The sequence below is a fragment of the Tasmannia lanceolata genome, unplaced genomic scaffold (genome assembly GCF_043159265.1).
Source record: "Tasmannia lanceolata isolate RefF3 unplaced genomic scaffold, GAP_Taslan_0.1 ptg000003l, whole genome shotgun sequence".
Lineage (NCBI taxonomy): Eukaryota > Viridiplantae > Streptophyta > Magnoliopsida > Canellales > Winteraceae > Tasmannia > Tasmannia lanceolata.
Window position 1 is genome coordinate 53,469,304 of NW_027518680.1, and position 15,697 is coordinate 53,485,000.

A 15,697-nucleotide genomic window follows, 5' to 3' on the forward strand; every position below is an offset into this window, starting at 1 on the left:
AACCATCCCTGAGAGGATTTTATCCATGTTAATTAACTGTTGCCGGATATTCTGAGTGTGCAATCTCCACTTATTCTGTTTATGTGTGCTCTTAAAAGCTTAAACATGAAATTTCTTGCATGTACTGTGAAAACAATAATCAATTTCGAGAAAGTGGTTAGTTTGTTTTAAACCACTTCAGAAAAAGAAAATGATGATGTTTTCATTCAACTTCTTGAATGATATCAGAAATTATATGCACTTTACCTAAAAGCCATGATTTAGTGAAACTGAACACCCCAAGATCTTTATTGACAGAAGAACTTTAGAAGAACATAATTGAACTCATCATTAAAAAAAAGAACATAGTTGAACTCTGAAGCAGAAACAGAGTGGAAAAGCATCCTAAATCCCAACTTGTACTCTAATATTTGCACCAGGAAAGCGTATGAATGGTTACCAATGATAGTATGAATCAAATTGCAGACAAAGTAGCTACATAAATAGAGGTATTTCAAACCCGACAAATGTAAAAGATAGAATGTGTAGCTGTAGCAAACAGAACACAAAAAAACTGGTATAGAATAGGTTGTTGTAGCGTCATTTACACCATCTTGTAGTATGATTGTAGTACTAATATACTCATGTTGCCAGGAACTTCTGGATGCTCTGTTGTAAGCAAAAACAATAGCAATGAAATCTTGTTTATGCCCAGGGCACCAAACCTTCAACCTTCTCAAGAAATGGTGGTTAGTTCCCAATTTTTTGAAGGATCTATGAAGACTTAGAACTTTCTCAAATTTCAAAAAACCAAGAAAAGAAATGCCAAATCAGTGAACTGAGTGAAAGGAAGGATGTAATGAAAATGGCAATCAGTGAGATGAAGAGAAATAATTTCCCAAAAATTAGAAATCCAACTCCCTTGAACTTAGGAACCCAACCCATTTGGCTCACTTGAGAGTTTCTGCAACTCATGGGCCATTATTTGTTTACTATTTCATAGCAGAGCATACAGACATCAAAGTTGTTATAGAGGTAGAGAGCATTTGAGTAATTTCAAACCATTCAATGCAAAATTATTTCAGTAGAACCTTCTAGAACCTGGAAATCATGAATTTGATGTAAGAAATTCAAACAACAGATGACACAGTGTGACTTTCTTGGGGATGCTAAGCATTGGCGCGTTGATTCGTTGCACGTTGAGCTTAATTCAATGAGGCCCATTTGAATCCTTTGCAAGAGATCCTAAAATGGTCCTTCAATTACTTGCGATGTCCTTATCCTTATCGGAACTTCATTTATATAAGGCATTTTAGAGTCCCAAGCTGGTGCCGAAGGGTAAAGTACAGTCATCGTTAGGGGTTAGATGGACATTTTTCCAATTTGAGAAGAACTACAATGATCCGAACAGAAATTGCATTTAATGTGTGTGCCATAAAGGACAAACAGAACCACATATAAAAGGTTCTAGCAGTCATTTTGCAATTTAGGAAGGATGAAACAGGCCTTCTTCATGCGAGAGTACACGTGTCTTCGTAATCCAAACCGTCCATGTGATGGAACACAACATAAATAGGTTGTAGCCCAAAAATCATTTCCATAGCCTGATCCTAACCCTCCAATCTATAGATGTTTCCATAATTCCTCTTATCTTAAATCGGATGGTTAAGATCACCCTTATGATTTTTTATTAAAAAACCATAAAGGAGGGGGGTAAGATCGAAATTATACGGCTTTAATGGGTGCCTTTGTTAAAAGCATAAAGGAGGGGGTAGGATTGAAATTATATGATCTAATGGGTGCCTTTGTTAAAAGTATAAAGGAGAGGGTAGGATTGAAATTATATGAGTTGAATGGGTGCATTTGTTAAAAAAAGTCAAAAAATGTGACGTGTAATTCTCACGTGATTTTGAAAAAAATTGAAAAAACTCTCTTCTTTTCATCCCAGCTTATTGTATTAGATATATATATATATATATATATATATATATATATATATATATATATATATATATATATATATATATATGAAGAGCAAAAAAAAACCTCAGTTCATGTTCTTGCATATATATATATACTAGTAAAAAACCCCGTGCGATGCACGGGCCGACAAAGAACTGTACGGACCACATCATAGGTTGATCCGAACCGTCCAATCATTTCCATAGGCTGATCTAGCCCTCCAATCTTTAGAGATTTCCATAATATGTTGTTCCTCTTAAATCGGATGGTTAAGATCACCCTATAGATTTTTTATTACTTAATTCTGTCTTGCAGGGTAAATTAAAATCCAAGAAACCATTACCAACTAAAAAAATCAAAACTAATAAAAAGTAAAGTGGTTCAATGGAATAAAACTATATGGGCAAATATAGCCTGGATTTCCGCCCATAACACTATGAATTTTTAAATTGAGTCATAATATAAACAATAGACAATGAAAAAGGCACAGGGCTCTCAAAATAGGGATATTAATTATTTACAAATGAAATTAAGGAAGTAATCATTTCATGGAAAAATTATAGGCTTTTGAATACATTACTCAGAGAGTATTCATGAAATGAAAAAAGATATGAATCTACCAAGAAACATGGTTAGAAAATGCTCACAAACCATAATGAAGGGGACGATGGTCCAACATAACAAATTTAAATCCACAAACTCATCAAGGCCCTGTTTGGATTGTTTGGATTGCAGGAATTTTCTCGTAAAGTTTGGAAATGAAAATATTTGTAAAAGTTCCTACCTTTCTTACACATGAAAAAAGAAGACTTACACCAACCCTATTCAATTTTTACTTAGAGGGGCCTTCAATTAATGATAATATCCCTTTAAATTAACCATAAACATATCATTTCCCTCTAAATTATGGAAAGTAAAAAATTTAAGAAATTTTAAGAAAAACATTTTTAAAAAAGTCTTTAAAAATTCTTAAGAAAAATTCTTTAGAAATATTTTTCTTGCATTCCGAACTAGGCCGAAGCTTAGTTGTGTTTCCTAATGCATTAGATAATGGCATATGTTCACTTGTTTGCATAAACTATATATGGTATAAGTTGCTTTTTTCATGTCTAATCAAACAATGGGAAATCAGGCTACTTTGGAGAAGCTATTATTTTTGAAACTTTTGCAGAAAATTTATGCAATCTAAACAGGGTACAAAGGGAAAACAACAATGACAATCTCAAATAAATGAAAGTGTACAAGTGGCAATAATTTAAAAAAAAAATTGTTCAAACAACAAAAAATTTAAATTAAATCTTGAACTCAATGGTTCAAGTTACCTTTTTCATGTGTAATACTGTGGAGGAATGTAATTTTTCTTTCCCAAACTTTTCCAAAAGCTTTCTGCATGTGGCATAGTTGAAGCATTCATATTCTCCAAATTTCTAGGATAAGGGGCTGACAATGAGATGCAAGAGCACTCATTACTCAGGAGAATTATTTCAGTTTAGCTAAAACATGGCCACAAGTATGAACATTGATGGAACTGCACCCAAAGTATGGTATAATAGTCTCACCCAATGCTACCATGCTGATCTTCTCACAGAATGCATCATCAAACCAATTAGAAATTTGGATCAAATCCACTTCCCTATTCGTGCCCTCATGAGCGAGAGGAGAAATGAAGGCCTCTGTTTCTTTTTTCTTGTGTTGATAGAAGAAGGTAAAATATCTCTGGAAGAAATGAATGCCTCTTTCTTTTCTTTTGTCAATACTCAATAGAGACAAAGAAGGAAAAATATCTCTAGAACGATTTGACACGTTGACTAAAAAATATCAAAAATATCTCTGCAACCAACTTGACGTGTTACATTACATTAATTCAGTCTTTTTCTCCTTAAGGGTAAGGTTACTGAAAGGGCAAAACTACCCCCACGAAATGCATGGATCGATATATGGGAAGAACCATAAACGGTAAAAACACAACCATCTTGACGTGTTTAATTCACAGAATTTAGGAAGAAATTCAAAAAATTCTCTAATTTCTCTTCGGCGATATAGTATATATATATATATATATATATATATATATATATATATATATATATATATATATATATATACACACACACACACACACACACACTAGTAAAGTACCCCGTGCGATCCGCGGACTAGAAAAAAAATTTAAAAATAAAGATACAATTGTTATTTTAAAAAGAGAAAGAAATAGAAACTGTGGAAATTTGGAGGAAATGGGAATGTAATAGTAAAATGGTGGTGGAAAAGTTTTTTAAAAATGTGAATAACATTAAACTCTAAATTAAAGTGTACATAAAGTATGTACAAAGTAATGAATGGGCTATTTTTTTGCTTATATTTGAAGCAAAGAAAAACCTTCAATTTATGATGATATTACCCTAAATTAACCATAATCATATTAGTTCCGATTCTCGGGAGAAAAGAAATTTTGATATCTATCAGAAAAGTTTTTCTTGCAATCCAAACAAGACCTTAGGGAACAAATTTCTTTCTACAGGTTAATGGGAAATAATATAGGGGCAGGCAGTGATAACACCCCCCCCCCCCCCCCTCTAACAGAAATTGTTAACTTTTTAGGCTTTTGGAGTTAACGGTTGCACCTCCACCCCATGATATATCTTAATGATATCTGTTAAAAAGGGGGGAGGGGATACCCATCCGAGGGGGAGGGGGGGGAGGATATCACTACCCTAATATAGTCATGGTTAATCTAGTGGCATATTATCATAAATTGAAATTTTATTATTTTTGTGACTATCACAGAAGGCATTTCGCGTGCCGGCTGTTACATTTGGGAGCATCCATTAGAAATATTTGCAGATGACAGAACGTTGGGATCATCAATTGGAAATATTTTTGCCATCTTTGCCATCAAGTGGACGGTTTGGATGATCGAGAGAATTCGGAGACATCCATTGGAACTATTTTTCCCATCAAGTGGACGCTTTGGGTCATCCTATGGTGTGGCGACATTAGTACATTTCCAACTGGTTTTTTCTTGACAGATTCAATTCATGCGGATAACAGAACGTTGGAATCATCAATTGCAAATAGTTTACCCATCAAGTGGACGCTTTGGATGATCCTATGTGTTGGCATCTGCTTTTTCTTGGCAGATTATGTATTATACATTCAACTCATGCAAATGATAGCTAAGAAAAAAGTAATAACCTAAGGAGAACTTATATGATGCCCAGCCGTGAGATAATAAAGGGCGGGAGAGAAAACCATCTCTCCCTTGATTTTTAATCCAAGAGAAAGCCCTTTTTCTGACTTTTCCTTGGTTCAAAAACCAAGGCAGCAGGTTTTGTCCATACCAGCCCTTTATATTCTCACGGCCGGGCATCATATAATTTCCCCAACCTAATACTAACTGACAAAAAAGAAAAAGAGGATCGGGTCGGGTCGGGTTGGGCTGTCGGGCAACCCGACCCGACCCGAAACCCGAATTTGGATTCCATATGAAGAAGTTCTGTATATGTGTTTTTCTTTTCAACATTGAAATAGTCTCCACAGTCCACAATGGACGGTTTGGATAATCCTATGGTGCGGGCCATACCGTACTTTAATAAAGTGAGGAGTGTGATCATCAAAATATAGTAGTGCGGATAACATTTCCCTTTGTTAATTGTTAGTCCCTGTTTGGTTTGGATTTTGAGAACCGATTGTGAGTTAAAAACTGATTATTGGTGACTCACTATTGGTTCTCAAAATCCAAAACAACCCGGCTTGAGTTGAGGTGGTCAACAATTGGTACCATATCAAATCGGGTCAACCCGACCCAACCCCACCTGAATTGGAAATCGGGTTGGGTCGGGTTGAACCCAGTCGGGTTGGAAATCGGGTTGGGTTGGAAAATATGGGTTCATAAGGTTGGGTCGGGTTGAGACCCAAGTTGCACCCCTAACGAAGACGAAAAAACTATTTTTCCTTATTCACTATGTGCAGGTCAAATTACGGAAAGTTTGATATTACGAATGCAAGACACCTGCAAAAATATTGATGAATTTTGGGCACCTTAAGAGGAACAACAATTATGGAAACCTCTATAGATTAGAGGGCTAGGATCAGCCTATGGAAATTATTTTCCGGGCACAACCTATTTATGTTGTGTTCCATCACATGGACGGTTTAGATCAACCTATGATGTGGTATGTACAATTCTTTGTCGGCCCGTGCATCGCACGGGGTGTTTTGCTAGTGTGTGTGTGTGTGTGTGTATATATATATATATATATAGCAGAAGAAAAAATGAGAGAATTATTTGAATTTCTCCCAAAATTCTAATAGAATTACATATCACTTTTTTGACTTTTTTAACAAAGGCACCCATTCAACCCCTATATTTTCAATCCTACCCCCTCCTTTACGCTTTTTAACAAAGGCACCCATTAAAGCCACATAATTTCAATCTTACCCCCTCCTTTATCCTTTTGTACTAAAAAAGTGGTCGTAGTCAACATATTCTACGTAAAATTACGGATTGGGGGCAGTTGTTACATAATATGTAAAATATTGAAGATTTCCACTAATCTTTTCTTATCTTACAATCAAGCCTAATGAGTGTTTATATAGAACACTCAAGAGGATAAACATAGAAACTAGTATCACAAGATTTATGGACAGAGATTTGACAGGATATGAGAAGATAATCTCAATACCTAATCTAGCCTGCCTGCATAATCTTCCCCAATTAATCCAAATCAAATCTTGGAAGAAGTGATTTTATTCTACCTAATCTAACCTATTGGTGAGATCTCACATATTCTAACATAATACTACGAATATTTGTGAACATATTACATAATACTACGGATTCAAGACACCTTGAAAAATATTGACGAATTCCGGGCACCTTAAGAGGAACAACATCTTATGGAAACCTCTATAGATTGGAGGGCTAGGATCAGCCTATGGAAATGATTTTACAGGCACAACCGATTTATGTTGTGTTCCATCACATGGACGGTTTGGATCAACCTATGATGTGGTCCGTACAGTCCTTTGTCGGCCCGTGCATCGCACGGGGTTTTTTACTAATATATTATATTATATTATCTACTACTTATAGCTAGAGAAAAAAGGAATTTCTTTTCTTTTTATCTGAGATTTACACGTCAGCATTACTCTTTTACCATTAACCCCTTTGTTGATATCTAACATCTATCTCTATTCTAAATTATTTGAGGGTAAAATCGTAATCTACATACGAAAAGTACCGACACAGGGTAATTGTCTATGATAATTACGGAAAAAAACTACCAAGAAGGGGTGAAGACATATGACAATGACGAAAGAACTACTTTATATTACTCATGCAGGACACTTGCAAAATATGGACGGATTCCGGGCACCTGAAGAGGAACAACAATTATGGAAACCTCTATCGATTGGAGGGCTAGGATCAGCCTATATCGATTGGAGGGCTAGGATCAACCTATGGAAATGATTTTATGGGCACAACTCATTAATGTTGTATTCCATCACATGGACGGTTTGGATTAACCTATAACCCTTTATAGATCGGAGGGTTCGGATCAACCTATGAAAATTATTTTTGGGGCACAACCTATGTAGGAAATGGCCCATCTAATGGACGGTTTGGATCATCCTCTGGTACGGGTCATACCGTACATTTTAATAAAGTGAGGAGTGAGATCATCAAAATACGGTGAGTAGTGCCATTATAAAATATGGTAGTGAGGACATTAGCACTATATATAATTTGAAACCATCGTTGTTACTTGGATGTTCCCACGCTGGTCGGGTTCAACCCAAACCCGACGGGGTCAAACCGAATTTGGGTTGGGTCGGGTTAAGCTTTTTCACAAATCGTGTTGGATTGGGTTGGGAAAAATCAACCCGAATTGGAAATCGGGTCGGGTCGGGTTCCATCTGAAGAAGTTCTGTATATGTGTTTTTCTTTTTCAACATTGAAATAGTCTCCACAGTCCACAATGGACGGTTTGGATAATCCTATGGTGCGGGCCATACCGTAATTTAATAAAGTGAAGAGTGTCATCATCAAAATATAGTAGTGCGGATAACATTTTCCTTTGTTAATTGTTAGTCCCTGTTTGGTTTGGATTTTGAGAACCGATTGTGAGTTAAAAACTTATTATTGGTGACTCACTATTGGTTCTCAAAATCCTAAACAACCCGGCTTGAGTTGAGGCGGTCAACAATTGGTACCATGTCAAATCGGGTCAACCCGACCCAACCCAACCCAAATTGGAAATCGGGTTGGGTCGGGTTGAACCCAGTCGGGTTGGAAATCGGGTTGGGTTGGAAATTATGGGTTCCTCGGGTTGGGTTGGGTCGGGTTGAGACCCAAGTTGCACTCTTAACAATGACGAAAAAACTACTTTTCCTTATTCACTATGTGCGGGTCAAATTACGGAAAGTTTGATATTACGAATGCAGGACACCTGTAAAAATATTGGCGAATTCTGGGCACCTTATGAGGAACAACAATTATAGAAACCTCTATAGATTGGAGGGCTAGGATTAGCCTAGGGAAATTATTTTACGGGCACAACCTATTTATGTTGTGCTCCATCACATGGACAGTTTAGATCAACCTATGATGTGGACTGTCGGCCCATGCATCGCACTGGGTTTTTTGCTAATATTATCTACTATATAGCAGAAGAGAGAAGATAAGAATTTTTTGAGTTATTTTAAAACTCTGTGGATTAACACGTAGGGTAGTTCCACTCCATCCACGTGTATTCCTTCCCGCGTGTCCACTGATCTGCTCTCTTCTCCCGTGTTGGTCTTTCTCCTTCGATCAAAAACCTCATGCTCTGTCACGCAAAAGCAGAAATTTCACCTAGAAAATCCCTCGCTGACCCTGTCAGTTTTTCACAATCTCTTCATGTTCAGATGTTTTATCACAAGTCAATTTAAAATGTTTACTACACAGATTCCATTTTATCTTTTCATTTATTCTGGAATGATTGGCTTTTTTTTCTCCTTTCATTTTTATCCACAAATTTCCCGATTCCCTTTAATCTAGAATGATTCGGGTTTCTCATGCCTCCAATTACAGTAGTTGTAACTCCTCAACAGTTGCATATTGTCTTATCCTAAGGAAAATTTCTACATTGTCTTGAAAAATTCCTGAGAACAAGAACTGTCATCATGATTTTGTTGGCTCTTACTATCCATTTTATAATCTCCATTTATTTGTTTGAACTATTTGTGAATGGCTTTTGTGTTTGTAGGTAATTGATCAAGTGGAATGAAAGACCTTTGGAGTACACGGAGATCAGCAAGCAATGTTGGCTTATTTGAATTCTTATATAATGAGAATACTCTATTTTTCACTGATGATGATTGTTTGTTACTTAGCCTAAAATTGTGAGTATCTTCAAATGCTTTCTCTGTTTTTTTACATTGGATGGATCAATCCTTTATATCCTATATATCGATACCTGTATAGCTAATGGGGTTTTTGTTGGAAAGAATCCGTGTAGTGGTCGAGAAGAAGATAAGAAGATGCTTCAAGGCGCGTAAACGCTCTCCTTAAGACGATATTCGCCCCCACCAGTAGTGTGCAAAGGGGACCACGAACTCGCCTCCAAGATTCAATGAAGCCCGGTTCCAAACCGATTGCTTGACGACGTTCTGCACTGAACTGAATAAAGCCTGAATCACCTTTGAATTTTTCAAGTAATTGAGACCCAAGTGTTCTGTTTCTGCAGAAAACAGAATACTTGAAGAGAACTTCTAAAACAGTAAAAACAGAAACTTTGTAGGGGTTTAGAGAGAGAGAATTGTGCTGGAAATAACAATTTTGGGTATGACAAAGTAGAAATCTGAATTCTCTATAGTATGAGTATTTTCTACTGTTTTATAGAGCTTCTAGTGGCTTTTCCCGTTGGAAAACACCCTTTCTGGACATCCTTTCAGTGGGTTTGAATTCGACCATTAGATCGTGTCTAATCGCGACTCTACGGATCAGATCAATCGTGGAGTGACCGTTGGCTTGTGTAAAAAACCAACTCCGAACCGCTAGATTGCACATCCATGGTGCAGATCGCATCCTTTGGGCCTTTGACCATTGAATAGATGGGACACCATCCAACAGTCATAGCGAAGTGTAAAGTGCGCCTAAAAAAGCGCAGCGCGCGTGTACGAATGGTGCGTTGCACCGTCCCGCGGTTCAACCAATGGCTAAGACCCATTGTACACCATAATAAAGTAAAGAAAAGAGTTTAGCTTTATAAGCCAAACTTTTTCTTTCTCATGAGTCGGTACGGGGCTATTTTTTTCACACCACTTTTGCACTCTTCTCTTTCTCTTGCAAAAAGCAACTATTTCCAAAGAAAAGTTTTTCCTTTTCCAAAACACACTTCGAAAACATTTTCCAAACACTATCTTTTGACCAAAAAAGTAAGATTTTGAAGATCAAAATCTAACAGTTTTACTCCTCAGAGATTACCTGGCAACCTCTTTTCATTTGCAATTTTTATTGGTGATGTTTTCATGTTCTTCTACACAAAGGTGCTTCTAAATGCTAGGAACTGGGTTGCTTTCTATAGGATATCAAATTTTAGTTGGTTTATTTTGTTTTTTCTATTTACAATTTGAGTTTCATCCACATGTATTAAATCCCATTTGGTTTCTTTTTTCTTTAGCAATAGACTTTTGTTATCCATTTAAATAAATAAAAAAGTCGATAACATGTTACTTTCATTCATAATGTCAAAGAATAAAAAGATACTTTCTCACTCTGTTTTCTTCATTATTTCAATTGTGTTTCTTCAAATTTGTCTTCCATTTGTAATGCGAATTAATTGAAGTCAATGCTGTACCTTGGATGTTGAATTTCAATTGCTTTGGCTTTGTACAGACATCTAGATATGCTTTGTACAATCATAATAAGGTGGTTTACTTAAGGATTGGTTATTTAAGTTGTTCATGTTAGATTTAACAGTTTAAAGAGACGACTATAGATTCAGATCATTTAGGAAACAATATGTTTCTTCAAATCATTTTCAGAGAAGAAAAATACTATTGTTCCACCATCCCACCAAACATACAGCACAAAAAAGAGATTTGTTTTCTATTTCTACAAAATGGGTATGTGAGAATTCCCATTTTCTTTTCAATCATATGTTCTTGGGGATATAAACACATATATACATGCATACATGCTTCCAAGAAAGTTTAAAATCTTGATGAGTATTATAATTTCGATTTTCAGGTACTCTTCAAAAATCAGTGCTTTAACCAATGGGTTTTATGCAGTTAAGTTTTTTGTTTCAGAAAAATATTTTATGCATTTCATAGAATCATTATTTTCGAAGAAATGTTCTCCAATATACACTAAGACTAGCTCTATGGCTTATGAACATAGATTCCACTTACTATCTTTTCATGGATAGTCTATATGGATGCATGCTCCAATTCTCTTATATTTTGTTTTGAATGAGTGTTTCGTCAGTTATAATCAACCTTAAGGATTTATAGATATGCGCTTAACAAGGGAGCAATTGTCCTTGGTATAGATGTTATTAAAGAGGATAAGCATCTAAACACTTCTATATTGATAGAAAATTCGAATGACAGTTCTTTAGGTGTATAATATACATGTTTAGTACTTCATGTTAGAATAATTATTTGTTTTTGATCATCAGCAATTTATTTATTTATTTATGCTATTTGCACTCTGTTTTGTTCAGTCCATGATTTTATGGTTCAATTTGTACTTCCCTGAGATAATGTAGCATGGTGCTTTCTCTTTCTTGAACCCTAATGGTTTGAGTTAATGATGCGGTTCTTATTCTGTGTTATTCCAAGGTTCCATGGTCTAAATGGATTAGGGTCATTTTTTGTTTGCTTTTAGATTTATTATTCTTAGTTATCTTTGCGGGTTTCATTTGGGGTTTTCACTTCTTCAATTTTATTGGGACGGATTACGGCCATTTTTTGTTTTATTGTTGCACTTTGTCATGGGAATTAACTAACTTATTTTGCCAAGACATCAAATTTGTTTTACTTTTCCGTCCACTTAATTATTTGGTTTCATTGGCAACAGAACAAAGTTCAGCAGATTATTCATTTGGGTTTCTTGGGCTGATTTTCTTTGTTTTCCTGTACTTTTTACACAGGTTGTTTTGATTCTGATGTGCGGCCTTTTATTTTTGACATCAAGATGAATTGAAGCTATAAATTACCCTGCAGATTAAGAGCAATTTTTTGCATCAATTTGATCCACGAGTCACATATTCATGCATTAGGTAAAAAAATTGTTTTCCTTTCTTTCATTTTTGAATTACAACCTTTTTTTTATTTTCCTTTCTCCTTGTAATAAAATAAAGAGGAGGGGAATGGATTCACTTTATGCACTTAGTAAACTTGGTTGTCCGTAAACTTCTTCTTCTCACTTGACTCAAACCGTTTTTTTTTTTTCAAATTGTAATTCATAAACATAATTAGGGGTGTTTCAGAATTGATTTGGTAGTGGACGATATATTTTTTTTAGAAAATCCGATAATGTAAATGTTCTTCCTTTTTTAAACAACAAACAGTTGTTGATTTGAAGTTTGAAATGTGGAATGATTTGTGTTTTGAGTCTTCTTTCCTTACTGAATCTTCTTGGTTCAAGTCAGTTTGGTATATTGCATCTTATCTTTTATTAGGCCTGTTATAGATCACCATGGGAAGAGCATCTTTACGTAACCGATATTAAGAGTTGTTCCATGATAATGTCTTTGCTGTGAATGTATAAACACTAATGCACTCTTCTAAAACTGAACTAAGTTCCAAAAACCATTTGCTTCACCATTCGATGTGCAAGTTCAAATACTCATTTGCTTCACCATTAGATGCTATAAATTTAGTGTTCTTTGAACTAAAATTACCCATGTCCCATCCAAAATTGATAAACTGGGTTTTGGTTTTTACTTATGCTGTGAGACATTTCTCACATTCTGGGTATGCAAGTGAGAAGTATCTCCGATTTTGATTTTCTTTTTTATTTCATCCAACTGCCACTCTTCTTTTTCTCTGACTTCACTGATGTGATTGCTCCTCACCCATACCTTCCATTTAGATTTTAGACTGTACCAACACCTCCATCAGGTAGTGTTCCTGATGGACAGTACCAACACCTCCATCATCGATGATTTTTGTCGTTTGAGAGCTATTTTGATAGGCTGTTATTGATAAAATACCAGGAACCCTTTCAAATACACATTTTATATACTCGATTTTCAAAGGCTGGTCATAGATTACTACGAGTAGAGTGGGTTTTGTCGAGTCAACACAAGTTGATCTGGTCAATAGCAGGATAAGGAAAGTGCACTCTTGAATATTTTTTTTCAGGGATATGGAACGTATTTAGCTATGCTAAGTCTTTCTTGGTGTCTGGCTTTGGTTTCTGTTGCTGGTTAAGGATGTCAAATGTTTGAGGTACTCAATTCTATCCCTATGGTCTGGCTTGACCTTCTATTGGCTTTGTGCCATATGAATGCTCACAGTAAGAAAATAAAACGACCCATCACGTACGATTTCCTATATACAATGTTAACTCTACTAGAATTAGCGTGATCTTGGGTTTGTACCATATCAGTTCATGTTTTAATTAGAGGGACCTTCAATTTATAATGATATCCCTCTAATATTCCATAATCTTTGCACACCCCCATCTGCTTCATCATGTGGAAATTTTATTTGGGTTAGTCTTACTTTGGTTGCTAGGCATATATTTATGTTTTGTATTTTTAGCAAATAAGTCACGGGTTTAATTTGTTTAATCTGAAAATCTTAAACTCCTGGAGTTCAGGAAGGGCATGAATACCCTTTGTACATCTAAAATTAGGGATATGCTTCAATAAATTGACTAAGGTCTTGTTTGGATTGCAGGCATTTTTTTTGTAATAGTGTGGAAATGATTTTTTTTTCCAAAAAGTTCTTACCTTTCGATTGTTTGTTTTACATGTCTATTTGCAAATTGTTTCTTTATTTCTATTTATTTTACCAAAGTAACAAGGAAGTAATCTCTCTCTGTTTTTTTATGGTTTGCTTCTTAAAATTTTGGCCACTTTTACATGTCTACATGCAAAGTATGTTTTCGTTTTTTTATCGACCTATCGGGCTTTTCAATTATACTGAATCCTTTTCTGTCGTCACACATGCTTTCTCATTATATGAATTTCTACAACTTAAAAAATTTAGAAATACAAATGTTACTTTCCTCTTCAGCCCAGTCCTATTTACAGAAACAAGAGAGCTACTTCAAATTATTGGAAATGTTTCTATCAAGTTACCACAAGATTACTACTTTCTTATTGTAATAAAAGATCAGCACCATATACTTGATGTGTCCGCATCAGTGACCAATGTCGATGTAGAAATATTGTGGGTGATGGTCATAAACTTTTGGCATCTCCAAATTCTTTTCTTATTTACGTTCCCTACACAGTGTTGCTAGCTTTGTGCTGATAGATACGATTGATTTTTCTTTCGACAAATTTGTAGTTGGTCTTTGTCTGATTGCCATTTTCTATTTCTTACTACATTAAATTGCAAATTGAAGCTCTGTACTAGGTTAATGCAATCATATAATATCCAGTCATCTATTACATGAATAACCTTTTAGTTTTAAGCAGTACGAACTCTTTCGTAGCCTGGCAATTTGCTACGAAATTTTATCTTAGTACATGTTGTGATCAAAAGATAGCTTCCATTTCTTAATTTGACCTTTATTTCTCATAAATGATTGGGGGTTCAACATCAATATATCAGCAATTTATGCTATACTTTTTAAATCATGATTGGGCATCTTTTTATTATTCATTTAATTTTTCTTCGTTGCCCCATGCATCGTATGGGGTTTTTTACTAGTATATCTATCTACTACTATAAGCTGGGAGGAAAAGAAGAGAATTTTTCCATTTTTTTGAAAATTATATGAGAATTACACATCACCCCCAAACACATAATACCTCTTATGCCCTAAAATTCCAAACATCTGAGTGAAAAATACCTCCTGTGTCCTTAAATTCCCACGACATCTCTCTCTTCTGCTCATGTGATCTTCTTTCTCATATGCCCTAAAATTCCAACACCATCCTCTTCTATCGATTTTATCACACGCTCGCTGCCCCAAGGTTATCCCTACCTTTTTACGAGCCCCTCTCTCTCCCTCCCTCTCTCTCGAGTACCCTAGAACAGAGCTCTTTCTCCATGGCCACCGTCACATTTCCCCTGTCTCTCTGGCCTTGCTCCCCACCGCCGCACCTATTTTTCGGAAGATGCCCTCCTTGCTTTCTCTGCGGAAAACCATTCTCTTCCATCGAAAAACCCTTTGTCTAGCCTCTCTCTCTTTCTGGAAGAGGCCAAAGATTCATTGCTGGCAAGAGGATCCTCCCACGCTGATGCCTGCATCGGGGATAGGTGATTTCGTAATCGATTTAAAATTCCAACACCATCCTCTTCTCTCCTGCTCATCTCAAGAACTTAACCCATCTTGAAAGTTGCAACCCAAAACCCCTTCACTTGGAAAGTCCTAGGGTTTTTTGTTTCTATTTTTAGATCTCATCAACCTTTTCCCTCCTCTTCTTTCTGAAGTGAAACTATGCCACTGGTCATCTTCACTTCTATCTCTGTGGAAACTCTACTATTTTGGAAGCCCTACCATTTTGAGGTATTTATTTGAGTGCTTTTCTATTCGAGTCTTTTTTAAAGACAAAACCCATCTCTAAATCGAAAAAGCCGAGAT